At 39.9% G+C, this 26,228-nt stretch overlaps 1 pseudogene; it reads right to left on the bottom strand.

The window, feature by feature from the left end:
• Window positions 1–370: 370 nt before the first annotated feature.
• Window positions 371–26,228, bottom strand: part of LOC122471987 — a 44,281-nt pseudogene continuing 18,423 nt past the window's right edge.

Genomic DNA, 26,228 nt, shown 5'->3' with positions numbered 1-26,228 from the left:
TCTCATGAACTATGAGATTGTGACCTGAGCTGAAATCAAGAGTCAGTCACCTAACCCACTGAAAAATCCAGGTACCCCAATTAGTTAATATGTTTCTAAAGGGATGTTGATTGACTCACTCAGTGTAATGTTTAACACAGAATATTCAAAATAAGACACGTGATATGTTATTACCATGGTCACTACAATAATTCTTATTTTCATTAAAGTTTGTTGATAAAATTGTTGAGAAATTTTTATTCTTGATAAGTGCTCAGGGGAGTAGATGGTACTACTGGGGATAGTCATGTGAACAATATAGGCTGAGTCTACATGTCTGGCATTTATTAGTCACCTTCTTTACTCTCCACATTATATAATGCTCCACAGAGATACTGCAAAAGCTATGGAATCCCTAGTCATCCATCACAGGCAATACACAAAGCCCATCTTCATTTCTGGGTTGTACTCACAAAGTAAATTGAAGTCTCTGGTGTTCTGGGACACAGCTTCTTGAAGAACAAAGGGGAACTTCTTAGGGAAAGTCAGGCTCCACTCACGCTCCCATCTCTCAGCTCAAGCTTGAGAACAATGGGTTTTTCTCATTGAATTAACCCTTGACTGCTATATTTCAGGGGGATCTGCAAAAGTTAAATGTGTAAAGAGAACCAATAAAGGAAGCCCTGCTAACAACAGAAGCAAAATAGACAAGATACACAATGGACATGAATGTTTTACAAACATATGAATACTACTTTCAGCATCGTATATCTGTGATTCTTTTTCTTAACTACCAGTTAACATCTTTAATAGAAGTAGGAACAGTCATGTTATCTATTTTCCCTTGAGCAAATTTTAATAGCATGTGTCTTTCAGAGAAGTGGTCTATTTAATTTCAGTCAAAAATATATAAAGTTTTTTTGTGGTGTTTCCTTATTATCCTTTTTCTAAGTTATTTTTTTTTCCAGTTTTAGTGGGACATATAATTGACACACAACAGTATATAAATTTGAGGTATACAGCATAATGATTTGACTTACATATATCATGGATTTATTACCACAATAAGTTTAGTTACCAAAAAAATATTTTGTCTTGTGATGAGAATGCTTAGCATCCACTCTGTTAACATCTTTCAACTACAACTGAAATTTGTACCTTTTGACCATCTTCCTCCAATCCCACCACCCTTTGGATTCTTTACTCTTACTCTATAAGCTGTCAAGACTGGAGCATGGAAGTATTTATCCATCACTCATTCAGCAGAATATCTATTGATCACCTACTCTGTACCAGGCTGGACCAAATCATGTTGGCTTGTGTTCTTTTTTGATTTAAATTTTAGGTAAAATTGATGAGTGTTTAAAATTTAAAACAGATTCTTAGTCATCAAATCATACCACTTGAAAAGTGATACACAGTTAATTTTGTATATGTTGGAGCTTGTGGGGTCATCATGAGTGGGTATTACACATTTTATTGTATGGCCAACCTCACTGCTAAAGATCCTGTTACCTCTCTCAGTAGAACCATTCATTCATGGTGGCAGGAAGTCTTTATGAAGCATGATGCCTGTTCTCTAGCATCTTCTGGTTCACAAGTGTAGTGCAAATGGTGAGTTTCTCAAGATCAATATTATTATTATTTTTTAATTTTTTTAATGTTTATTCACTTTTGAGAGACAGAGAGAGACAGAGTATGAGCAGGGGAGGGTCAGAGAGAGAGGGAGACACAGAATCTGAAGTAGGCTCCAGGCTCTGAGCTGTCAGCACAGAGCCCAACGCGGGGCTGGAACTCACAAACTGAGAGATCATGACCTGAGCCGAAGTTGGACGCTCAACCGAATAAGCCACCCAGGTACCCCGAAGAGCAATATTATTTTGACTGAACTTTTAGCCCCATTCTCATCCAGTGACTTCTAAAATTTGGGGGAGCCACCAGCAGAGTCACCTTTTAATCTCAGTTGACTGAAGGGCAAGCAAATTGTTCGGGAAGATGAGAAGTGCCAGCCTGTGAGGGCCAGGAGCTTTCAGGAAGTGTCTGTCCCAGCCAGACCCCTGCTTTCTCTCAGGGAGAGTCGCTGTTTTTACACACTTACAGGTCTGCTACACAGGTGCCCTAAAGCCACAAATAAGATGGAGACCATCTCTATCCTCCTCTTCTTCCCTCAGAAGGCCTACTTAAAGACAGGGGCTGTATATTAAATGCAGGAGTCCTAGAATTAAGCCTTACTGTACAGCCTTGCTGGCTATGAATCAGTGGCAACGTTCTTTTTTTTTTTTTAATTATTTTTTACGTTTATTTATTTTTGAGACAGAGTGAGACAGAGAATGAACGGGGGAGGGTCAGAGAGAGAGGGAGACACAGAATCTGAAGCAGGCTCCAGGCTCCGAGCTGTCAGCACAGAGCCCAACGCGGGGCTCGAACTCACAGACCGCGAGATCATGACCTGAGTCGAAATCGGACGTTTAACTGACTGAGCCACCCAGGCGCCCCCAGTGGCAACTACTCTTTATGCTCTTCAGAGGAGATTTCAGATCCTTGTTATTTTTAAAATTTTACGTGGCATGTATATATATCTCCTGCAGAAACACACACACACACACACACACACACACACACACACCCCAAACAGGTACACAATTGTTACTTGCAAAGTTTTTAAAATTAAAATTGTTTACAATTTGCATCCCAGAGCTCTAAATCAACTGCAAATCACTTGTTAACTTTCCTGGATGACTGCAAGTGACAAGTGGGAGTTTAAGAAAGGAATAAAATGAAGCGCTAAAGACACCCTTGAGTGCAAAGAAAACATAGAACTGACTGGATGAATTAATGACAAAGTGATCAGTTCAGTGCCACAACCCTTGACAGCAGCCTGTAGTAACTGACAACATAACAGAGGAGGGAATGGGCTCTGGTGCATGGGGAGGTATCAGGGAGGAGTCTGGGGACTGACTAGGACTGGAAGGATGAGAATAGATGAGAGGAGAGTGGGCAGAGCACTCACAGAGCTCAGACTGGGATGAAAAAGGAGCACAGCCTGACTGGAGTGGGGCTCATGGAAGGTGGAGCCAAGTAGGCAGGATGTCCTGGACTATGGGAGTCCTTCACATCTGGCAGACATGCTTCACACCAGTGATCCTCAACCTTGCTTGTACATGAGAATCAATGGGGGCACTTTTAAAGCCACACTCTGGGTGAATTGTGTTAGAGTTTCTGAGATGGCCTGGGCATCGGGATTTTTAAAAGAATGCCACTGATGTCAATATACAACCAGGAGTTGAGAACCACAGTCATGTGAGTGTAAGTTGTGGAGAAGAGCATTGCTCAAAATTCCTGTGGTAATCACTGTACCTCATGACTGTGCACAACATTTTCCCATCCCTTCAGTGGACTTGAAAGAAATTTAAAATATTGCTCAAGTTCAAAGGTCTGTGCATAATCATGTGATGCTAACTGGACTGACTCTAGGTAACCCTTATGGTTGGTTGTTCATAAGTCACAGTGTGGCACTCAAGTCTGAAGGACCCTTAGGTTGCAGTTCCAAATAGAATCTCTGCCCAAAGGAACACGTTATTAAGGGTAAGTGAACCTCCACACCCACACCCATTCCATATCCCTTAATTTAAAAAAACACCAGAAAAACATTCTTTATGCAGAAAGTTATTTCTCTGACCTGTGTTTCTTTAAAAGGCTTGAAGGAGAAGTTCTGCAGGACTCTGATGAGGGCAAGTTTCATGTTCATGATCGTGAACCTCATGCCAATGTAACTTTTGGGTCCAGTTCCAAAAGGTAGGTATATATAAGGATTTATGCTGTCCTTGATCTTCTTGCTGAACCTGGTTCCATAAAAGAAGTTGTAAACAAGTTAGTGAAACATAAAAACCACAAGAGCTACACGTTTGGGGTTTTCAACCAGGACTACACAGGACACTCGTGGGGGGGCTGATCCCTGAAATCTTTCCATGCTTATCTGCAGTGACAACTGTAAGTTACAGATCCTCTGCATTACCCTTACCCTGTGGGAGCAGTCAGTCTTGTTGAGGAGATGAGATGAATGTTGTTAAAAGGAAGGGTTATCTTAAACACTAGAATTACAGTTAGGGTGGGGAGATGTTCACACTCTGAAAGGCAAGCAGGCAATGAGCCTGACTGAAGGAAAGGTAGGTTCCTGCCTCCACTGACTTACATTGGTCATGTGCCCATGGAAGAAGGAAGCAGGAGAAATGCCTCCCATGATTTAGATTGTAATTTTTCCCTTCTCTTCCCTCCCTCCCACCTTGAATCCCCCCCAACTACTTTGACAGAGCCGCCTGTCAGAATATTTATATGGGCACATGATGCTGCTTCACTGTAGTCATACTCACTGATGTGTATAATCAGTATAATCACTGAATTCTTGGCCACCTGTTTCATGAGGCTAAAAGTTCCTGAAGGTTAGCCCTATGTTTTATTCAAAACTGATTCTACAATATTTGATTATACTAAGGGAAAATGTGGATTTGGGGAAAGTGATAATGACATTGTGGTGAGGTATTTTTATAAAGTCCTTATATTACAGACAACATTCTGGAATGATTACAGATGATGTACGGAATGATTACAGATGATGTACTTAAGGTAATATGGAAATCAGATGAATTACCATGGTGTGTGGATGGGGCAGCTGACATAGGTTAGTGGTTGTTAAGCAGGTGATGGGCACATATAGATACATTAAAAGTATTTCATAGGGGTGCCTGGGTGTCTCAGTAGGTTAAGTGTCCAACTCTTGATTTCAGCTCAGGTCATGATCTCATGGTTCGTGGGTTCAAGCCCCAGGTCGGCTCTTCACTGATAGTGTGGATCCTGCTTAAGATTCTCTCTCCCTCTTTCTCTGCCTCTGGCCTGCTCACACTGTTTCTCTCCCTCTCAAAATAAATATATGAACTTAAAAAATTGTTTTAAAAAAGTATTTAATAGTCGTGTGCCTATAGTATATGCTTGTGCATGTGTCAAAAATTCTCTATAATGTACATTTTTAACGTGGATTTCTCACTTCCTTGCCCCATCCCTGACACACATAGGTAAACACTTCATGTCATGACTGAATGAATCACAGAGAAGTACCAGGAATCTCTATTTTCTGTTTGACAAGCTACAGGAGCAAGGACTGCTGAGCTTGTGGGAACCACCAGATCTTCTGGTCCAGAAAACAGGTGACTTGGTCAATTCTGACTTCTTTTAGCAAGTACTATATGTAGGCATGATGCTAGCACTAGGGGCACCATGCAACAAGACAAGGGCCCTGCAATCAGGGAGCTTAGAGTCAGGGCTAAAAGTCTGGATCCCTACAAAGTTCACTCCAAATTTTTCTCACCAATACAATAAACAGGAAAGTACCAACTGTTTGCAGAATTCAAGCTGTGCCCAAAGCCAGACTCTGCTCTGGATTCCCAGAGAGAAAGCTCAAGACCCCTCCTCCAAGGAGGATGTCTCAGATGGCTAGAGAGCAGATGACTTTGCTTTGGACTAACCCCAGATACCAAGAGAGGTGGGAGATGGCACAGGACTGCAGCCACAGACAGCACAGGACCTGTGTGTGCCCCCATCTCATGAGGTTTCTCCCCTGCCAGGGAAGATGACTCTCAGTTCCACAGTCTCTGCTCTCCCACTAGGGCTAGTGGAAAGGGTGGCCAAAGTTTACAACATGGAATTGTAGGGGAGTAGGGATATAATTCAGAGCGCTATAGAGGACAGAAACACTTAAAGGAAGGCCTATTTCTTTAAATGAAATAGTGGGTAAGTAAGTTATGGTATATGCATATAATCAGACACACAAAATTATAGTATGCTGTTATTGTTTGCTGTTACAGTAAGTTGTTTATAAAAATATGCCATCCTTATTTTTAGCAATCCTTATATGCCTAGATAAATGTCCACAAGGACACACATGACATATTAATAATTTTGACATATCGGGACTTAGGATGAGTCTAGTTTCTTTTGTCTAGTCTACAGTTTATAAATACAGACAACAAAGAATGATAATTGAATAATAAAAAAAAACTTCTAAGAGCAAAAAAATGTACAAATAAATAACTGTACAATCACACATTTGTCATCTATACTGAGATATCAGAATCTCCTCCAACATGAGGGTGGGTTCCCTTTTCCAGGGTTCCTTGTACCTTGTAGGATGGAACTCCTCAGGCTCTGACCAGAGTTCCAGGTCTCAGTGAAGAATAAAGGTTGGCACCACCACCACTGTCCCTTGGGGAAGGAACACGCCATTGATTTCCACATCTCTCTTACAGATCCTCTCAAGTCTACCAGAAAGTGGGTATAATCTGAGAGTTTCATTCAGCACTCCATCTGTACAAGGGCATCATAAGTGGGAGGTGCCTGGAAGAAAAGAAACAGATTTTGATAAACTGAAATTTGGGATCAACGTTCAACTCAGTGCACACAGTACTACTGAAGTGTTAGGAACCCCTAAGAATCATTTGTTTTGGTAAAGGGCATTTATGAGCATTTTAATGTCTACCATGTTTTTTTGACCTGCTCAATGCCCCCCTGACAAGTGTCCAATAGTAACGACTAGGGGAGACAGCTGGGACATTTCCCTAAAAAGAACCTGAAATCCTTTCCACAACCATGTAGTGGTTTTTCTGCTTCATGTGAGCAAATGTGACTAATACACAATGACCCTTACTCTTTTTTTAAGAGTACATTATTTATTTAAATAAAAGGTAGTTTACATAAAGTGTAGCATTGGTTTCAGGAGTAGAACCCAGTGATTCATCACTTACATACAATATCCAGTGTTCCTCCCAACAAGTGCTCTCCTTAATGCCCATCATCCATTTAGCCCATCCCCCACCCACTTTACTCTTAAGTGAAATATGTCAAAGTCACTGTTTCTTTTCAAAAGAGAGGCCACACACCTGTACCATTAAAAGGAGAACGTGCAACAGAGTTCTAGGGGACATTGTAAAGGGAATTGTAATCCTACTCTCAGCCCAACCCTCTGTTGCTGGAAGGGTCTCCTAGTTGTTGCTTCGGGGTTTGTTGTCAGATAAGCCACTCCAGCCCCACAGGCCAAGTCTCTTCATAAGGAGGAATTCCAGTTTGGGAAGAGATCTAAAACAGTATGGGCAATATGTGCATACCTCTTGGTATTATATTTAATAGCCAACATTGTAGTGGTGAAGAGTTCAATCAGGACCCAGGCACCCTGGCTCCTAGCCTGGCTTCTTTAGCACTAGTTATGTGATAGTATAAGAAAGTTATGTTGTCTCTCTGTAGCTCAGATTCTTGCCTCATTATATGGAGATAATTAGAGTTGACACTTAATAGGTGTATGGTAGAGACACTCACTACTTATCAATATCCATGTAGACCCCCATATTTCCCATCCCACATGAACTTTTGGGAAACAACTTTGCAAATGGGCTGTGAAGTGAGGAGATGTATGTCAGGTTAGGGCTAAACATTTGAAAAGCAAGTGAGCAACACCCTAGTTCTTTATTCCTCAGGCAGCATGGAGTCCTCAAGTTCCAGATAATGCATGTATAAAAAAGTGGAACCTCTTGCCCTGTATCCCAAAGTAAATATATGCAGCAGACTCACTCCCACCCTCCACTAACATCCATGTTGGACATGTAAATGTGAGTTAGAAGTAAAACTTTGTTATGAAAACCCACTAGATTTGAGAGCTAATCTGTTACTGAGGCATAAACTGAGCCTAGCCTCACTCCCTCCGCAGGTGTGACCTGCTCACCCTATTGGGGAAAGTCGCATCAATCTTCTCCTGCAGTTTCTGCTGGACATCAGGGTGAGTGGCCAATTCATACACAAGGAAGGAAAGAGATGTGCTTGTGGTCTCACAGGCAGCAAAAATAAAGGTTATAGATTGAGCCATAAGTTCCAGATCAGACAGAGCTAAAAGGAGAGTAAAGACATTTTAGCCAAAACTGGTGAGTATAAAACATCAGTTTAGATGATGAGAAATCCATTTGAAATGCCAAAATCCCTCAGGGAATAAATGTAAAAGCAACTGGGAATCAAACCGGGTTTGTACTCTGATGTCTATCTTACAGAGAAAGAGGCAAAAGTTGTCTTGATCTGGTAATTCCCAAGGTCTATACTATTCTTGGCCAACTGTTTCTGGTTATGCCACCATCCCCACCAACAGAGTGGGTAATTTCAGGAGATGGCATTTCTGTCTAACGTGCATAGTGTTATCAGTCTGTTCCCAGAGAGACTAAAATTACTTTACCCCTTAGTAGCACTATCCCTGAGGAATAATTTTACATTCTTCTACCTAACATACAGTTTGATTTTTTGAGAGAGTTTACAATGATAAGGCTTAATTGTCCTGAAAATAAATGATCTTTCACCTAAACATATCTTCAAGAACTTAAGCCCAATATTGGGCTAAGATAAACTCTTACTACTCTAAGTGTGGCCCATGGACCAGCAGCATCTATTACATCTGGGAGTTTGTTAGAAATGCAGAATCTCAAACTTCACCCTAGAACTATTAGAAAAATATGTGCTTTACAATATCTGATGATCTGTGTGCACAATCTAGCTTGAGAAGCACAGATTATACCGTCCAGAGGTCTCAGCTAATAGAAGACCTGAGGCACAACTCTTCCAACAGGTGATCTCAGATAGGTACAGAAACTACAACACAGACAAAAAGCTAGAAGAGTAGTGTCTGGTGCTAGTCTAATCAACCACATTAAAACAGTAAGAGAAACAATGATCAATAGAAGGACACTGGCCAGCATGAAATATAGACAAACAGAATACAGTGAGTGGAATTAGCAATGCTTATTCAAACATGGCCTGAATGTCACCTTCCTTAGCGAATGGTCCTGCTCTGAATACGAGTTGGCCTCCCTTTGGATATCTCCTGGCAGTAAGCATGGTTAGTCTCTAATCTATTTGATCAGAACTGTATTATATTAGGACCTTTAGATATTTAGAGCACTGAAATTAACATGGCATCTGCCAAAGACATGAAATTCACAACTAAAAATAATACAAAAGGAGGGTAAGAAATGTCTACAGAGTTCTGATTTCCCAGGCATACTTTCTGTGATACTGCTGTGGATAGATTCAACTATTAGATTCTTTCCCCTGATTGCCATGAACTCCATGATAGTCGAATTTTATAGTTCTGCTGTACAGTATGTTAGCCACTTGCCAGATGTGCCTATTTATATTTAAACTTTAATTAATTAAATTAAATATAAGATTTGGTTCTTCAGTGACAGAAAGTGGTAGAATGAAACAGATAGATATATAGTGGTGTGATGGAGTAAGCCCATCCTTTAACCATAAAGGTATTATTTCTGTCATAGAAACAAACTACATCCAGGCTCTTTTTTTCTTTCAGACACAGAGACCATAATTACATTACTGGTTATGGATAGAATGAAATGATTACATTTATCAGTCCTGTGTAAATATATTTGATATTCTTATCTTGGTCCACTGAGAGGAAACAGAGGCAAAGAAACCCTCTGGTTACTAGGAGTGGCAAGGAGCACTCCTAGACCCCAGATTTTGGTTTCTAAATACCATTCTCACTAAAAGGAAACAGGGCTTCTTGGAGAAATGGCTGATTCCAGGGCTTCATTAGGGGAAACAGAAGAGAAACCTGGAATGTCTCATACCAGAATGCAAGAAAATGTTTACAAAATGATATGGGAAAAGGATACAGAATACTCTATGTACTGTAATGGTGGATAGACATTATACGTATTTGAAAACCCATAGACTGTATAAAACCAAGGGTGAACTGTAATGTAAACTATGGATTTTGGGAAGTAATACTGTGTCATTTTAGGTATATTTATTGTAACAAATGTACCATATGGTGAGGGATTTTGATAACGGGGGATGCTGACTGTAGGTGGAAGCAGGGAGAATATGGGATCTCTTTGTATTTCACTCAGTTTTGCAGTGAACCCCAAACTTCTATAAAAAATAAAGTCTATTAAAAGCCTAAATAAAGAAGAAGAAAGAAAAAAAAGAACACAGAGTAGCCCACTAGAAAGGGCTTCCAGAGGACAAACTGAGAGAATTGAGGATCTCAATAAAAAACAATGTAAGAGACTAAGTTAGTAATATATGAGATCATACTGATATGTGTAAATAAATAAAATAATAATTAAGAATGCAGAGCTCACCCTAATAATGGAACATTAACTCCTAAACATAGAAGAAATGATGGATTTGGAAAGTCACTATTTTGAAGCCATCATGCTAATAATGGTTTCAGTCAAGTACCATCCATGGACGATATAAGTAGTAAGTAAAAGTTTGAAGAAAAACACAGTATTTATATAGTCACAAAGGTGGCCAGCACCAGTTACTTCTTATTTACAAAAGGAATAAAAAACTTTACAGTACCCAAGGCTATTTATCACAATTTTAATCAGGTGTTCCAAGTGCAGGTCACCAACATGGGCACCATGTGCCTCCTGGTGTGATGAAGCCTTGATGTGAATTTCCAGACAGAGGTTCTGATTCAGTGGGTCTGGAGTAGGCCATAGGATTCACATTGGAAACAAGCTCCCTTGTGGCAGACCACTGACAGCTTAGGCATCTATCGATGCCTTTCAAGCTTTGAACAAACCTGAGGCTGTGGGCTTCCGGAGAGTGCTTCTGCTACCACTTGTATCTGAACATGTGTCTTTCTTCCATGTGCAGAAATTCCATCCATTGGAAATCTTTCTGCACATTTCAAAACCACTGCATGTCTTTGAGCTTCCCCATCGCTGGCCCTCTGAGGATCTCCTTGCTTATCTTTATGGATGTCCATTTCTTTGGAATTCCGGGAGTTAATCATGAGCTGAAGCAAATCCACTTGGTGCTGGAAGTAGAAAGAGAAATTTCAATGACAAAACACCACTTGTGAAGTCAGAAATATATCAGGGGTACAGCACATAACTTATTTTTTGAGAATATGGCTCTTTTACATCCAGAAGTCTGACTAGTGTTGTCTCAGTCATTAGTGAACAAAAACATCCAGCTACAAATGTGGGAGAACAGGATGTTTCACTGACAGGAATTCAGCTATCATGTTAAACTGATTTTTGGTTCTTGCCCACTCTGATCCTCAGGTTCTCTGGCTTTTCAACACAGCTTCCTGGGCAAAAAATTGCCTTCTTTCTCTCATGTCATGCCTCCTAGCTCAGGAGAAAGTTCCTGACTTTAGTCCTTTTAACTCAGCCTTAATTCTTTTTTTTTTTAATTTATTTTTTTAAAAAAATTTATTGTTTAATTTACATTCAAGTTAGTTAGCATATGGTGCAAAAATGATTTCAGGAGTAGATTCCTTAATGCCCCTTACCCATTTAGACTATCCCACCTCCCACAACCCCTCCAGCAACCCTGTTTGTTCGCTATATTTGAGAGTCTCTTATGTTTTGCCCCTTTCCTGTTTTTATATTATTTTTGCTTCTTGTCTCTTATGTTCATCTGTTTTGTATCTTAAATTCCTTATATGAGTGAAGTCATATGATATTTGTCTTTCTCTGATTAATTTTGCTTAGCATAATATTCTCTAGTTGCATCCACAGAAATGCAAATAGCAAGATTTCATTCTTTTTGATTACCGAGTAATACTCCATTGTATATATAGACCACATCTTCTTTATCCATTCATCTGTTGATGGACATTTGGGCTCTTTCCATACTATGGCCATTGTAGATAGTGTTGCTGTAAACATTGGCATGCATGTGCCCCTTTGAAACAAACCACCTGTATCTCTTGGATAAATACCTAGTAGTGTAATTACTGCATCATAGGGTAGTTCTATTTTTAATTTTTCAAGGAACCTCCATACTGTTTTCCAGAGTGGTTGCACCAGTTTGCATTCCCACCAGCAGTGCAAAAGAAATCCTCCTTCTCCATATCCTCACCAACAACTTTTGTTGCCTGAGATGTCAACGTTAGCCATTCTGACAGGTGTGAGGTAGTATCTCATTGTGGTTTTGATTTGTATTTCCCTGATGATAAGTGATGTTGAGCATTTTTTCATGTGTCAATTGGCCATCTGGATGTCTCCTTTGGAGAAGTGCCTATTCATGTCTTTTGCCCATTTCTTCACTGGATTATTCGTTTTTTGGGTGTTGAGTTTGATAAGTTCTTTACAGATTTTGGAACTGACCCTATATCTAATATGTCGTCTGCAAATATCTTCTCCCATTCCGTTGGTTGCCTTTTAGTTTTGCTGATTGTTTCCTTCACCATGAAGAAGCGTTTTATTTTGATGAGGTCCCAATAGTTGATTTTTGCTTTTGCTTCCTTTGCCTCCAGACACGTGTTGAGTAAGAAGTTGCTGTGGCTGAGGTCAAAGAGGTTTTTGCCTGCTTTCTCCTCTAGGACTTTGATGGTTTCCTGTCTTACGTTTGGGTCTTTCATCCATTTTGAGTTTACCTTTGTGTAAGAAGTGGTCCACTTTTGTGTAAGAAAGCAGTACAGGTTCATTCTTCTGCATGTCACTGTCCATTTTCCTACCACCATTTGCTGAAGAGACTGTCTTTATTCCATTGGATATTCTTTCCTGCTTTGTCAAAGATGAGTTGGCCATACGTTTTTGGGTCCATTTCTGGGTTCTCTATTCTGTTCCATTGATCTGAGTGTCCGTTTTTGTGCTAGTTCCATACTGTTTTGATGATTACAGCTTTGTAATATAGCTTGAAGTCTAGGATTGTGATGCCTCCTGTTTTGGTTTTCTTTTTCAAGATTGCTTTGGCTATTCAGGGTCTTTTCTGGTTCCATACAAATTTTAGGATTGTTTTCTCTAGCTCTGGGAAGAATGGTAGCATTATTTTGATAGGGATTGCATTGACTATGTAGATTGCTTTGGGTAGTATTGACATTTTAACAATATTTGTTCTTCCTATCCAGGGGCATGGAATATTTTTCCATTTTTTTGTGTCTTCTTCAATTTCTTTCATAAGCTTTCTATAGTTTTCAGTGTATAGATTTTCCACCTCTTTGGTTAGATTTATTTCTAGGTATTTTATGGTTTTTGGTGCAACTGTAAATGGGATCGATTCCTTGATTTCTCTTTCTGTTGCTTCATTGTTGGTGTATAGGAATGTAACTGATTTCTGTGCATTGATTTTATATCCTGCAACTTTGCTGAATTCATGAATAAATTCTAGCAGTTTTTTTGTGTGGAGTCTTTAGGGTTATCCATGTTAGAGTATCATGTCATCTGGGAAGAGTGAAAGTTTGACTTCCTCCTGGCCAATTTGGATGCCTTTATCCTTTTGTGTAGTCTTACTGCTGAGGCTAAGATTTCCAATACTATGTTGAAAAACAGTGGTGAGAGTAGACATCTCTGTCTTGTTCCTGGCTTTAGGGGGAAAGCTCTCAGTTTTTACCCATTGAGGATGATATTAGAGGTGGGTCTTTCATATATGGCTTTTATGATCTTGAGGTATGATCCTTCCATCCCTACTTTCTGAGGGTTTTTATCAAGAAAGTTGCTATATTTTGTCAAGTGCTTTCTCTCCATCTGTTGAGAGGATCATGTGGTTCTTCTCCTTTCTTTTATTGATATGATTAATCACATTGATTGTTTTGCAGATATTGAGCCAGCCCTGCATCCCAGGTATAAATCCCATTTGGTCGTGGTGAATAAGTCTGTTAATATATTGTTGGATCCACTTGGCTAGTAACTTGTTGAGGATTTTTGCATCCATGTTAATCAGGGAAATTGGTCTGTAGTTCTCCTTTTTAGTGGGGTCTTTGTCTAGTTTTGGAATCATGGTAATGCTGGATTCATAGAAAGAGTTTGGAAGTTTTCCTTCCACTTATATTTTTTGAATCAGCTTCAAGATAATACATGTCAACTCTTCTTTACATGTTTGGTAGATGGGAATGCAAGCTGGTACAGCCACTCTGGAAAACAGTATGGAGGTTCATCAAAAAACTGAAAGTAGAACTACCCTACAACCCAGCAATTGCACTACTAGGCATTTATACAAGGGATACAGGTGTGTTGATTCGAAGGAACACATGCACCCCCATGTTTATAGCAGCACTATCAACAATAGCCAAAGTATGGAAAGAGGCCAAATGTCCACCGATGGATGAATGGGTAAAGAAGATGTGGTATATATACACAACAGAGTATTACTCGGCAATCAAAAGGAATGAAATCTTGCCATTTGCAACTACGTGGATGGAAATGGAGGGTATTATGCTAAATGAAATTAGTCAGTCAGAGAAAGACAAATATCATATGACATCACTCATATGAGAACTTTAAGAGACAAAACAGATGAACATAAGGGAAGGGAAAAAAATAATATAAAAACAGGGAGGGGGACAAAACAGAAGAGACTCATAAATATGGAGAACAAACTGAGGGTTACTGGAGGGGGTGTGGGAGGGGGGATGGGCTAAATGGGTAAGGGGCACTAAGGAATCTACTCCTGAAAGCATTGTTGCACTATATGCTAACCAATTTGGATGTAAATTTAAAAAATAAAAAATAAAACAAGTTAAAAATAAATAAATAAATAAATGTTTGGTAGAATTCCCATAGAAAGCCATTTGGCCCTGGACTCTGTTTTTGGGGAGAGTTTTGATTACTAGTTTGATTTCTTTTTTTTTCTCTTTTTTTTTTCAATATATGAAATTTATTGTCAAATTGGTTTCCATACAACACTCAGTGCTCATCCCAAAAGGTGCCCTGTCAATACCCATCACTCACCCTCCCCTCACTCCCACCCCCCATCAACCCTCAGTTTGTTCTCAGTTTTTAACAGTCTCTTATGCTTTGGCTCTCTCCCACTCTAACCTCTTTTTTTTTTTCCTTCCCCTCCTCCATGGGTTTCTGTTAAGTTTCTCAGGATCCAAATAAGAGTGAAAACATATGGTATCTGTCTTTCTCTGTATGGCTTATTTCACTTAGCATCACACTCTCCAGTTCCATCCACGTTGCTACAAAGGGCCATATTTCATTCTTTCTCATTGCCATATCATATTCCATTGTGTATATAAAACACAATTTCTTTATCCATTTATCAGTTGATGGACATTTAGGCTCTTTCCATAATTTGGCTATTGTTGAGAGTGCTGCTATAAACATTGGGGTACAAGTGCCCCTATGCATCAGTACTCCTGTATCCCTTGGGTAAATTCCTAGTGGTGCTATTGCTAGGTCATAGGGTAAATCTATTTTTAATTTTTTGAGGAACCTCCACACTGTTTTCCAAGGTGGCTGCACCAGTTTGCATTCCCACCAACAGTGCAAGAGGGTTCACGTTTCTTCACATCCTTGCCAGCATCTATAGTCTCCTGATTTGTTCATTTTGGCCACTCTGACTGGCGTGAGGTGATATCTGAGTGTGGTTTTCATTTGTATTTCCCTGATGAGGAGCAACGTTGAGCTTCTTTTCATGTGTCTGTTGGCCATCCGGATGTCTTCTTTAGAGAAGTGTCTATTCATGTTTTCTGCCCATTTCTTCACTGGGTTATTTGTGGAGTTTGGTGAGCTCCTTATAGATTTTGGATACTAGCCCTTTGTCCAATATGTCACTTGCAAATATCTTTTCCATTCCGTTGGTTGCCTTCTAGTTTTGTTGGTTGTTTCCTTTGCTGTGCAGAAACTTTTTATCTTCATAAGGTCCCAGTAGTTCATTTTTGCTTTTAATTCCCTTGCCTTTGGGGATGTGTCAAATAAGAGATTGCTACGGCTGAGGTCAGAGAGGTCTTTTCCTGCTTTCTCCTCTAGGGTTTTGATGGTTTCCTGTCTCACATTCAGGTCCTTTATCCATTTTGAGTTTATTTTTGTGAATGCTGTGAGAAAGTGGTCTAGTTGCATGCACTTCTAGTTGCAGAAGTGGTCTTCTGCATGTTGCTGTCCAGTTCTCCCAGCACCATTTGTTAAAGACCAGACTGTCTTTTTTCCATTGGATGTTCTTTCCTGCTTTGTCAAAGATTAGTTGGCCATACGTTTGTGGGTCTAGTTCTGGGGTTTCTATTCTATTCCATTGGTCTATGTGTCTGTTTTCGTGCCAATACCATGCTGTCTTGATGATTACAGCTTTGTAATAGAGGCTAAAGTCTGGGATTGTGATGCCTCCTGCTTTGGTCTTCTTCAAAATTACTTTGGCTATTTGGGGCCTTTTGTGGTTCCATATGAATTTTAGGATTGCTTGTTCTAGCTTCGAGAAGAATGCTGGTGCAATTTTGATTGGGATTGCATTGAATGTGTAGATAGCTTTGGGTAGTATTGACATTTTGACAATATTTATTCTTCCAATCCATGAGCAGGGAATGTTTTTCCATTTCTTTGTATCTTCTTCAATTTCCTTCATAAGCTTTCTATAGTTTTCAGCATACAGATCATTTACATCTTTGGTTAGATTTATCCTAGGTATTTTATGCTTCTTGGTGCAATTGTGAATGGGATCAGTTTCTTTATTTGTCTTTCTGTTGCTTCATTATTAGTGTATAAGAATGCAACTGATTTCTGTACATTGATTTTGTATCCTGCAACTTTGCTGAATTCATGTATCAGTTCTAGCAGACTTTTGGTGGAGTCTATTGGATTTTCCAAGTATAGTATCATGTCACCTGCAAAAAGCGAAAGCTTGACTTCATCTTTGCCAATTTTGATGCCTTTGATTTCCTTTTGTTGTCTGATTGCTGATGCTAGCACTTCCAACACTATGTTAAACAACAGCGGTGAGAGTGGACATCCCTGTCGTTTCCTGATCTCAGGGGAAAAGCTCTCAGTTTTTCCCCATTGAGGATGATGTTAGCTGTGGGCTTTTCATAAATGGCTTTTATGATCTTTAAATATGTTCCTTCTATCCCGACTTTCTGAAGGGTTTTTATTAAGAAAGGATGCTGAATTTTGTCAAATGCCTTTTCTGCATCGATTGACAGGATCATATGGTTCTTATCTCTTCTTTTATTAATGTGATGTATCACGTTGATTGATTTGTGAATGTTGAACCAGCCCTGCATCCCAGGAATGAATCCCACTTGATCATGGTGAATAATTCTTTTTATATGCTGTTGAATTCGATTTGCTAGTATCTTATTGAGAATTTTTGCATCCATATTCATCAGGGATATTGGCCTGTAGTTCTCTTTTATTACTGGGTCTCTGTCTGGTTTAGGAATCAAAGTAATACTGGCTTCATAGAATGAGTCTGGAAGTTTTCCTTCCCTTTCTATGTTTTGGAATAGCTTGAGAAGGATAGGTATTATCTCTGCTTTAAACGTCTGGTAGAACTCCCCTGGGAAGCCATCTGGTCCTGGACTCTTATTTGTTGGGAGATTTTTGATAACTGATTCAATTTCTTCGCTGGTTATGGGTCTGTTCAAGCTTTCTATTTCCTCCTGATTGAGTTTTGGAATCGTGTGGGTGCTTAGGAATTTGTCCATTTCTTCCAGGTTGTCCAGTTTGTTGGCATATAATTTTTCATAGTATTCCCTGATAATTGCTTGTATTTCTGAGGGATTGGTTGTAATAATTCCATTTTCATTCATGATTTTATCTATTTGGGTCATCTCCCTTTTCTTTTTGAGAAGCCTGGCTAGAGGTTTATCAATTTTGTTTATTTTTTCAAAAAACCAACTCTTGGTTTCGTTGATCTGCTCTACAGTTTTTTTAGATTCTATATTGTTTATTTCTGCTCTGATCTTTATTATTTCTCTTTTTCTGCTGGGTTTAGGCTGTATTTGCTGTTCTGCTTCTGTTTCCTTTAGGTGTGCTGTTAGATTTTGTATTTGGGATTTTTTTTGTTTCTTGAGATAGGCCTGGATTGCAATGTATTTTCCTCTCAGGACTGCCTTCACTGCATCCCAAAGAGTTTGTATTGTTGTATTTTCGTTTTCATTTGTTTCCATATATTTTTTAATTTCTTCTCTAATTGCCTGGTTGACCCACTCATTCTTTAGTAGGGTGTTCTTTAACCTCCATGCTTTTGGAGTTTTTCCAGACTTTTTCCTGTGGTTGATTTCAAGCTTCATAGCATTGTGGTCTGAAAGTATGCATGGTATGATTTCAATTCTTGTATACTTATGAAGGGCTGTTTTGTGACCCAGTATGTGATCTATCTTGGAGAATGTTCCATGTGCACTCGAGAAGAAGTATATTCTGTTGCTTTGGGATGCAGAGTTCTAAATATATCTGTCAAGTCCATCTGATCCAATGTCTCACTCAGGGCCCTTGTTTCTTTATTGACCGTGTGTCTAGATGATCTATCCATTGCTGTAAGTGGAGTGTTAAAGTCCCCTGCAATTACCACATTCTTATCAATAAGGTTGCTTATGTTTGTGAGTAATTATTTTATATATTTTGGGGCTTCCGTATACGCGCATAGACATTTATAATTGTTAGCTCTTCCTGATGGATAGACCCTGTAATTATTATATAATTCCCTTCTTCATCTCTTGTTACAGCCTTTAATTTAAAGTCTAGTTTGTCTGATATAAGTATGGCTACTCCAGCTTTCTTTTGACTTCCAGTAGCATGATAAATAGTTCTCCATCCCCTCACTCTCAATCTGAAGGTGTCCTCAGGTCTAAAATGAGTCTCTTGTAGACAGCAAATAGATGAGTCTTGTTTTTTTATCCATTCTGATACCCATATGTCTTTTGGTTGGAGCATTTAGTCCATTTACATTCAGTGTTATTATAGAAAGATATGGGTTTAGAGTCATTGTGATGTCTGTATGTTTTATGCTTGTAGCGATGTCTCTGGTACTTTGCCTCACAGGATCCCCCTTAGGATCTCTTGTAGGGCTGGTTTAGTGGTGACGAATTCCTTCAGTTTTTGTTTGTTTGGGAAGACCTTTATCTCTCCTTCTATTCTAAATGACAGACTTGCTGGATAAAGGATTCTTGGCTGCATATTTTTTCTGTTCAGCACATTGAAGATCTCCTGCCATTCCTTTCTGGCCTGCCAAGTTTCAGAAGAGAGATCAGTCACGAGTCTTATAAGTCTCCCTTTATATGTTAGGGCACGTTTATCCCTAGCTGCTTTCAGAATTTTCTCTTTATCCTTGTATTTTGCCAGTTTCACTATGATATGTTGTGCAGAAGATCGATTCAAGTTACGTCTGAAGGGAGTTCTCTGTGCCTCTTGGATTTCAATGCCTTTTGCCTTCCCCAGTTCAGGGAAGTTCTCAGCTATTACTTCTTCAAGTACACCTTCAGCCCCTTTCCCTCTCTCTTCCTCCTCTGGAATACCAATTATACGTAGATTATTTCTCTTTAGTGCATCACTTAGTTCTCTAATTTTCTCCTCATACTCCTGGATTTTTTTATCTCTTTTTTTCTCAGCTTCCTCTTTTTCCATAATTTTATCTTCTAGTTCACCTATTCTCTCTCTGCCTCTTCAATCCGAGCCGTGGTCATTTCCATTTTATTTTGCAGCTCGTTTATCGAGTTTTTAGCTCCTCCTGACTATTCCTTAGTCCCTTGATCTCTGTAGCAATAGATTCTCTGCTGTCCTCTATACTGTTTTCAAAGCCCAGCGATTAATTTTATGACTATTATTTTAAATTCACTTTCTGTTATATTGTTTAAATCATTTTTGATCAGTTCGTTAGCTGTTGTTATTTCCTGGAGATTCTTTTGAGGGGAATTCTTCCATTTCATCATTTTGGATAGTCCCTGGAGTGGTGAGGACCTGCAGGGCACTTCCCCTGTGCTGTCTTGAATAACTGGAGTTGGTGGCGGGGCCACAGTCAGACCTGATGTCTGCCCCCAGCCCACCGCTGGGGCCACAGTCAGACTGGTGTGTGCCTTCTCTTCCCCTCTCCTAGGGGCAGAATTCACTGTGGGGTGGCGTGGCCCATCTGGGCTACTTGCACACTGCTAGGCTTGTGGTGCTGGGGATCTGGCATATTAGCTGGGGTGGATAGGCAAGGTGTACGGGGGCGGGAGGGGCAGGCTTAGCTCGCTTCTCCTTTGGTGATCCACTTCAGAGGGGCCCTGTGGCAGCAGGAGGGAGTCAGACCCGCCGCTGGGGTGGGGGGTGGCTCCACAGAAGCACACCGTTGGGTGTTTATGCGGTGCAAGCAAGTTCCCTGGCAGGAACCAGTTCCCTTTGGGATTTTGGCTGGGGGATGGGCGAGGGAGATGGCACTGGCAAGCGCCTTTGTTCCCCTCCAAACTGAGCTCTGTTGTCCCGGGGCTCAGCAACTCTCCCTCCCGTTGTCCTCCAGCCTTCCCGCTCTCGGAGCAGAGCTGTTAACTTATAACCTCCCAGATGTTAAGTCCTGCTTGCTGTCTGAACACACTCTGTCCGGCCCCTCCACTTTTGCAAGCCAGACTCAGGGGCTCTGCTTGGCCGGCGGGCCGCCCCTCCGCCCGGGCTCCCTCCAGCCATTCCGTGTAGCGCGCACTGCCTCGCCGCCCTTCCTACCCTCTTCCGTGGGCCTCTCGTCTGCACTTGGCTCTGGAGAATCCATTCTGCTAGTCTTCTGGTGGGTTTCTGGGTTATTTAGGCCGGTGTAGGTGGAATCTAAGTGATCAGCAGGACGTGGTGAGCCCAGCGTCCTCCTACGCCTCCATCTTCCCTCTCACTAGTTTGATTTCTTTACTGGGTCTGTTCAAATTTTCTATTTCCTCCTGTTTTAGTTTTGGTAGTTTATATGTTTCTAGGAATTTTTCCATTTCTTCCAGGTTGACCATTTTATTGGTGTATAACTGTTCATAATATTATTGTTTGTATTTCTGCTGTGCTGGTTGTGATCTCTCATCTTTCATTCTTGATTTTATTTATTTGGGTCCTTTTCTTTTTCTTTTTGATCAAACTGGTAGCAGTTTATCAATTTTGTTAATTCTTTCAAAGAACCAGCTTCTGGTTTTATTGATCTGTTCGACTAGGTTTTTTTTGGTCTTGTTCTGTTTTGTTTTTTTTGTTTTGGTTTCCATAGCACTGATTTCTGCTCTAATCTTTATTATTTCCATTCTTCTGCTGGTTTGGGGTTTTATTTGCTGTTCTTTTTCCAGCTGTTTAAGGTGTAAGGTTAGGTTGTGTATCTGAGACCTTTCTTCCTTCTTTAGGAAGGCCTGGATTGCTATATACTTTCGTCTTACCTTTGCTATACTTTCCTATATACCTTTGCTGAATCCCAGAGGTTTTGGGCAGCAGTGTTATCATTTTCATTGGCTTTCATGTACTTTTTAATTTCCTTTTTAACTTCTTGGTTAGACCATTCATTCTTTAGTAGGATGTTCTTTAGTCTCCAAGTATTTGTTGTTTTTCCACATTTTTTTCTGGTGGTTGATTTCGAGTTTCATAACGTTGTGGTCTGAAAATACGCATGTTAAAATCTCCATCATTTTGTACTTGTTGAAGGCTGCTTTGTGTCCCATCATGTGACCTATTGTGGAGAACGTTCTATGTGCACAGGAGAATAGTGTGTATTCTGCTGCTTTAGGATAAAATGTTCTGAATATATCTGTTAAGTCCATCCAGTGTAGTGTGTCATTCAAAGTCACTTTTTCCTTGTTGATTTTCTGTTTTGATGATCTGTCCATTGCTGTAAGTTGAGTGTTGAAGTCCCCTACTATTATAGTATTATTATCAATGAGTTTCTTTATGTTTGTGATTAATTGAGTTATATATTTGGGTGTTTTCACATTTGGAGCATAAATGTTTACACTTGTTAGAACTTCTTGGTGGATAGACCCCTAAATTATGATATAATGCCTTTCGTCATCTCTTGTTACAATCTTTATTTTAAAGTCTAGATTGTCTGATGTAAGTATGGCTACTCAGGCTTTCTTTTGGTGAGTGTTAGCATGATAGATGTATCTCCATCCCTATACTTTCAATCTGAAGGTGTCTTTAGGTTGAAAATGGGTATCTTGTTGACAGCATATAGATGACTCTTGTTTTGTTATCCATTCTGTTACCCTATATCTTTTGATTGGAGCCTTTAATACATTGACATTTGGAGTGACTACTGAAAGATATGAATTTATTGCCATTATGTTGGCTATGAAGTTGGAGATTCTGGGTGGTGTTCTCTGCTCCTTTCTAGCCTTTTTCACTTTTGGTCTTTGTGTTTTGTTTTGTCTCCCCACCCCCACCCCCGAGAGTCCCCCTTAAAATGTCCTGCAGGGCTGGGTTAGTGGTCACAAACTCCTTTAAGTTTTGTTTGTCTGAGAAACTTTTTACTTCTCCTTCTATTTTGAATGACAGCCTTGCTGGATAGAGAATTCTTGGCTGCATATTTTTCCAATTTAGTATATTCATATGGTGCCACTCCTTTCTGGCCTGCCAAGTTTCTGTGGATAGTTCTGCTGTGAACCTGATCTGTCTTCCCTTGTAGGTTAAGGTCTTTTTTTTCTTTTGCTGCTTTCATATTCCTCTCTTGCCTGAATATTTTGTGAATTTGACTATGATATGCCTTGTTGATGGTCAGTTGTTGAATCTAAGGGGAGTCCTCTGTGCTTCCTGGATTTTGATGTCTGTGTCTTTCCCCAGGTTATGAAAGCTTTCCACAAGGATTTGCTTACATAAACCTTCTACCCCTTTTTCTCTCTCTTCATCTTATGGGACCCCTATGATTCTGATGTTATTCCTCTTTAATGAGTCACTGGTTTCTTTAATTTTTAAATCGTGCTCTTTTGCTTTAGTTTCCCTCTTTTTTTCTGCCTCATTGTTCTCCATAAGTTTGTCCTCTGTATCGCTGATTCGCTGCTCTGCTTCATCCATCTTTGCTGCCGTGGCATCCATTCAAGATTGCAGCTCTGTTACAACATTTTTTATTTCATCCTGACTAGCTTTTACTTCTTTTATCTCTGCAGAAGAGATTCTAATATATTTTCCACCCCAGCTAGTATTTTTTTTTAATAGAAGAGTCCTTTATTAAAAAATTTTTTTAACGTTTATTCATTTTTGAGAGACAGAGAGAGATAGAGCATGAGTATGGGAGAGTCAGAGAGAGAGGGAGACAGAATCTGAAGCAGGCTCCAGCCTCAGAGCTGTTAGTGTGGAGTCTGACATGGGGTTGAGCCCACGAACTGTGAGATTATGACCTGAACTGAAGTCAGACACTTAACTGACTGAGCCACCCAGGTGCCCCAACCCCAGCTAGTATTCTTATTAATGTGATTCTAAATTCTGGTTCAGATATCTTGCTTGGATCTTTGTTGATTAATTCCCTGATGTTATTTCTTCCTGTTCTTTCTTTTCACGTGAAATCTTTCATTTTGCCATTTTGAAGGAAGAAAAGGAATTAAGGTAAAAAAAATTAAAATTAAAAAATTAAAAACAACACAAAAAAATCAAATAAAGGATGCTAGATTCTAGGTGTGTTTTGGTCTGGTTGCTGAAAGGAGCTTGATAGATTAGGTTAAAAAGGGAAAGATAAGAAAAGAAAAAAAAGGAAAATGTTTGAAAATTTGAAAAAATGAATACAATGAAATAGAGTAAAATGAAATGATGGAAGTAAAATAGAATATGAAAATTTTCCAAAAAGTTAAAAAATATAGTAGAAAAAATTTAAAAAACACTTTTAATAAAAATGAACAAAAATAAAAATTTTCTCTTTCTGTACTCAAGAATAAGAAAATAAAAGAAAAATAAAAAATTGAATAGATGGGCCAGTGAACGGACTGAAATACAATTGAAATTACATAGTTTTCCCCTTAAAGTCAAACTATGAAGCACTTTATAATCTGTAAACTAAACAGGCAGAGAGATTTGTAGTGTTCCTGAAGAGCGAGGTTGGCCCAGTTGGGTAGGGTTTAGTGTAATGGCTCCATTCTCCACTAGATGGTGATGCTTAGCTTACTGGGGTGGATTGTTATGGTGCATGTAGGAGTGTATGTGCCTGCATGGTAGGCATAAAAATGGCGTCACCCAGTTACCCAGTCTCTAGTATCAGGACTCTGTGCTCTCCCAACCAGCAATTGCATACCCCTCCTTTGTCTCTGGCTTCAGTCCACTACCTGCTTTTACACTAGCCACGACCAAGCCATCAGTTTGCCAGGTAGCACTTCCCTCCTGAGTTTTATCTCAGATGCGACTGTGTTTTCCAACCCCTCACTTCTGAGGGACTGAGGCTTTGATCTGTTCTGACCCTCTGGGGAAAGGTCTCACCAAGCAATGGCCAGGTGTTGGTTTGCCCCCAGTAACATTCATGAGACTGTACTGCTGCTGCTGCCTAGAGACAGTGGCTGGGTTTCAGCCCGCCCCAGAAAAAGTTCATGCAATCATGTAACAGCCGATTTTCAGGGAATATGGTAAATTACAACATACATCTGGAACCAGGCTTTCCCCTTAACTTCCTTGTTCCAGCACCAATGAATGTGATTGTTCTCCAGGGTCTGCAGGGACCTTTGCCTGTGGGGTGGCCCCACAGCTTCCCAGAAGGGGAACCACCTCTTCCCGTGTGGCACGAGGACCACTTGGACCTTGCTCTCTCCTCCTTGGATTCACCCTTCTCACCAGATCACCGCCAGGTATCGATCTGTGGAGTTTCAGATTCTGTGCTCCCCGTTTATAGAGTTTTAATGGATTTTAAACCCTCTCCTTTTGCTTTCTCCCTTTTTTGTTCAGTCCCTTGCATACTCTTTCTTTTCTCTCCAGCTGCTTTCATTGTGTGGGGGAAATGCTTTCCCATACTCTCCCCCCATCTCCATCCTCTCTCCACCAGCAAAAACAACTCCCTGCCCTCCACAGCTTCTCTCTCCCCTGTTCACCTCTCTGCACTGTGTACCTGTTGAGTTCTGTGTTTCAGGCTGTGCAGATTTTTGTGTTAATCCTCTAGGTGTGCAAGATGGTTTAGTGTTGATCTGGCTGCATTTCAGAGATGAGAGACTTAAAAAGAACTTTCCATGCTGTTCCACCATCTTGGCTCCTCCAGGCTTATTATGTAATATTTAAATTACAGAGGTTTTCTACAAGAAAGTCAGAAAAGATAGAAAATTGATGTTATGCCAGTAATAAAAAGAACTTTCCAAAAATGCAAAACAACAACAACAACAACAACAACAACAAAAAGCTGGGCCTGATTTTCACTGGCCAAGTGAACTGCTCACTATGTGGCGCGGTGGGAGGTTGCTCTGGAATGATTTGTGCATCACATTCAAATCTCATGAGTCTCAATGTCAAGTGTGCAAAAAGGAAAGAAAGGTTAAGTTCTGTTCCTAAGTGTCGGGTTCCCATTCTTCTTAGGGAGGCCAAACTTGATACTGACACTCCAGGTAACCAGGTGGTATCTAAGTTTTGGTAGCCCAATGGTTGGTGTGGGAGTGGTGAGAAAAGTGACAGATCTTGGACATCCTGGCTTTGGAGGAGGTGGTCACCTCTCCCATTGTCATTAGATGTTGGATGGGCTCTACATCAGATTTATTCAGTTCCTGAGTCAAGCCTAAATAGAAAACAGTCAAAATCCTTGCCTTATGAACCTGACACTCCAACGGGGAGAGAGACACTAAACCAGTAACCAAACAAATATTGAGCTATAAATCAAGACACCTGCTATAAAGTAATGGTATTTGATATATCTGGTAACTTTGCTGAGCCAGATATCTGGCCTTTGGCAAGCCCTTTAGAAATTTTCACTCCATATGAATTCTTAAAATAGTTTAACTCGAGGCTCAGAGAGGATAAGAGTTATAGAGTAACATCAATTATGCAATGTGTTTTCTTTTAGCAAGAGGAGGAGACTTGACTTCAAGTTTTAGGTGAAACATAATTAAAAGGTTGGCAGTTTGGTGGATGTGGACTGTTTATTATTTTCCTTCTTATCAATTATGTGCAAATGTGTGAGAAGCCACTGAGGTCATAAATGTTAAAGACTTCAATTCTTGGGTTCTAATTTGAGCCTGCAGTATCTGTCCAGCTGTGTAAACACAGGTCGGGGAGCAAGACCACCACAACTTTTCCACACTCCTGTACCATCTCAAGATCCACCAGGATGAGAACTTTCTTGTCTTCCTCCTAGTTCACAGAATTTGTCTCTAAACAATTACCTAAGCAGAGTGCCTTGTAGATCAATAAAAGTTAAACCTCCAAAAAAACAAAAACAAAGGAGTAAGGAGAGTTCATTCCCTCCTTACCAACACAGTGTTTTTATAAAATTCAGTTGGGACTTCTGGGCAGAGCTGGGACAAAAGCAAAGAGTGAGGCATTCCACATGAGATCAAAATTGCCAACAGTCTCAGTAATCATACAAATTACACACTTTATTGGAAATTAATATTTTTAAAGAAATCAATACTAATGTAAAGAAATCAATAA

This window comes from Prionailurus bengalensis, chromosome E3, assembly GCF_016509475.1.
Source record: "Prionailurus bengalensis isolate Pbe53 chromosome E3, Fcat_Pben_1.1_paternal_pri, whole genome shotgun sequence".
In the NCBI taxonomy this organism is placed as follows: Eukaryota; Metazoa; Chordata; class Mammalia; order Carnivora; family Felidae; genus Prionailurus; species Prionailurus bengalensis.
This window is presented reverse-complemented; position numbering and strand designations above follow the sequence as displayed.